We start from the raw sequence: 3,152 nt of genomic DNA on the forward strand, positions 1-3,152 counted from the left end.
TTTATATTATATATTATATATTTGCATGTATATATATATAATTACGTATCTATTATATATAATTAAATATACATAATTAATTATATATAATGTATGTGTGTATGTGTGTATCCCTAGCTTCTCAAATGCTCTTTGGACAGATTTCAACATACTATTGGTTCTCTAATTAATTATTGAGTAGAATAAAATCTTTGACATGTATTCCTCTTGTATTTGCATAAATCTTTTTTGTTTGTTTGTTTTTAGAGTCATGCTTTTCTAACCTTTTGAAAAATCATACTTTTACACCATGCACAGAGACAAGGCTTTCCCTGGGGGCCCAAACGAGGCCTTTAAGGAAGCCATGTGATTTCTGGCTGAACAAAAACAACCCAGCAACAACACCTTTCAAACCGAAGCTGGCCACTGAGCGGCCCTGAGCCTGGCCCTCTGCCCCAGGCACAGACAGCATGGGGGTTTTAGGACTTCATTCCCAAGCCAGGCATGTGGAGCCACTGAGGAACTTTCCTCCCCTGCTTCCAGACAAGGTTCGGGGTCAGAGCAGAGGCTGGAGCAGCCCCCTGGGGTTGACCAATTATTTGGCAAAGTGCAGAGATAACATTCCTGCAAATTTCCTCATATTGTCCTGCCTCGCTCTGAGTACTCCCAGATGGGATAACGTAGACATAAGGACCGGGAAAGGATGGAGTACCTGGGTCTCTCCCTACACAGATCCCAGTCATTTTCACTATTACCTCTCGGCCACTCAAGATGAATGTGACCTTGCCTCCCCTTCTCATTCTGCTGCTTTCTGGCAAAAGCTAGAATTACAAAGTCTTTTACCTCCTCAGAATCCCAATGGAAATCCTCTTTTACTGGGGTCAGAATAAAAGCTCAGTGTTGCCCAGGTAGCTTACAGCAATAAGCAGCTGCCTTACGATATGAACTCTTGTGGATCCCAGGGCTGAGCTTCAGAGGGGGGCCACATTCCCGTATCCTTTCTCTCAGCCCAGCCCTCAACCTGCTGGTGAGGGTGAATGAGAGAGATTTAAGATACAGTTTGGGTAGAATTCTCAGAACTCGTTGGTAAATTGGATATGTGGGATTAGAGAAAGGGAGAAATCAAGACTGTATTACTCAGGGTTCTCCAGAGAAACAGACCAATAGGATAGATGTAGATACAAACATGGACATATACACATACAGACACATACAGATATGTAGAAAGAGGTGCATTATAAGGTATTGCTCCTGCGATTATGGAGGCTAAGAAATCCCACAATCTGCCATCACCAAGCTGGAGACCCAGGAAAGTTGGTGGGGTAGCTCAAAGGCCTGAGAGCCAGAGAGCCAGGGGTATAGATTCCAGTCCGAGTCTGAAGGCCTGAGAACCAGGAGTGCCAAGGGCAAGAGAAGGTCAATGTTGCAGCTAAAGAAATCAGGCAGAGAGCAAAGGCAATCTTCCTCCATCTCTCGTTCTATTCAGACCCCCGATGGATTGGATGATGCCCACCCACACTAGGAAGGGCCATCTGCTTTACTCAGCCCACCAATTCAAATGTTGATCTCTTCCCAAAACACCTACACAGACACACACAGAAATCATATTTAACTAGATATCTGGGCATCCGTAAGTTCCCAGGAGTTTCATGGCAAGGACTGGGGCTTTGTACAATGGATCTTTCCAACACAGTGTCAGTGAGCGCTTGCTGTTATCATTCGAAAGAAGGAGAGGAAAAGTTACATATTTAGATGCACACGTAGATATGGATGGCACAAATATTTATGAATGGAAAAAAAAAGACTAAAGGAAATAAAAACAAAATATTGACAAAAGTTATCTCTGTGTAATAGGCTGGCACTTCCTTTTTTCAAAAAAAAATTTTTTTCAGTTTTTGCTTTTCAATATTTCCTACAAACATTTATTCATTCAACGAATGTATTTGGCATACTTACCACATATCAGGCACCATGCTAGGCCCTGGAGTATCTAAAGGTAACAGAAAAGGGTGTGAAGGATAATAGGCATCCCTGCCCCAAGAGCTGACATCCAAAGCGGAAGACAGAGAAGGACAAAGGCAAGGTGCAGTGCACAACTTCAAGGCCGTCATCGACATCATACACATCACAGACCTCTGTGTTTAGTGGAGTTTCTCTGCAGATGGAAGTATAGACTCTTGAAAAGGGGATGTTTTCAAATTCACATGATATAAGTGACTATGAGCAATTACAGTGCAGTATGATACGGGTAGGGAGGAAGAAAAACAGCATCGTGTAAGCACATCTGACGGCAGTCTCTGTGAGTAAGAGAAGGCTTCTCATAGGAAGTAAGATTTTGGGCAAACATGAAAGGCAAGATTCACTGTTACTTTTGTAACTAGAATAAAACAAAGTTGTGGAGAGCGGATTGTAAACTGACAAGGTCCTTGCAATCTGTGAGGCCAACCAAGGGTTACCTCACCTCCACAAATCCTCCTAAGAATGGGAAGTAGGAACTGATTAGAGAACAATGGGGGTGTTGAAATGCAAATGATTTTAGCAGGCTGCGTAGGGTGGGGATTACCCTATGGAAATGCAAATGATTATAGTAGGATGTGGAGTTGGGGAGGGGATTATCTCATTTTAGTCAGCAAATGTATGCGCCTGTATAAAAGCAATTTGCAAAAATAAAATCGTTCTCTATTCCATCGCCAGTGGATAGTAGACCTCCTGATCCCAGCTTTCTGCCTTCTTTCTTTTCTCAATCTCCCACCCTTCCCACTCAGGATTATTTTCCAGGGCTGCGCTGCACGTGGCAGGATTTACCATTTGCTGGACGCGGCACAAAGTGTTTTAAAAATAGTATTGGCTGTTATTGAATGATCAGCAATTGAATACTGAATGAGAAAGAAAGAAATGAGGAAGAAAAGGAGGGAGGGAGGGAGGGAGGAAGGGAGAAGTGAAAGGAAGGAGGGGGAAGGAAGAGGAAAAGGGGAAGAATAGAAGGAAAGAAAGAGGGTTTGGAAAATTGAATGAGAAAGAAAGAAAAGAAAGAGGGTGAGGAGGAAGGAAAGGAGGGAGGGAAGGAGGGAGGGAGGAAGAGAGAAAGAAAGAGATGCCATCTTAGTCTTAGACTCAAGCTCGGGAGGCTGTGTCTTAAGCCTCAAATTTGCCTCTAGGCTGCGGAAAGTAGG

General features: G+C 43.2%; 1 long non-coding RNA gene across 8 annotated transcripts in view; it reads right to left on the reverse strand.

Annotated features, from left to right (window-relative positions):
* The window catches only part of LOC107195859, a 120,542-nt gene that overhangs the window by 74,200 nt on the left and 43,190 nt on the right, over positions 1-3,152 (reverse strand). The window lies entirely within an intron of this gene.

This window comes from Pteropus alecto, unplaced genomic scaffold (genome assembly GCF_000325575.1).
Source record: "Pteropus alecto unplaced genomic scaffold, ASM32557v1 scaffold94, whole genome shotgun sequence".
NCBI classification, from domain to species: Eukaryota; Metazoa; Chordata; class Mammalia; order Chiroptera; family Pteropodidae; genus Pteropus; species Pteropus alecto.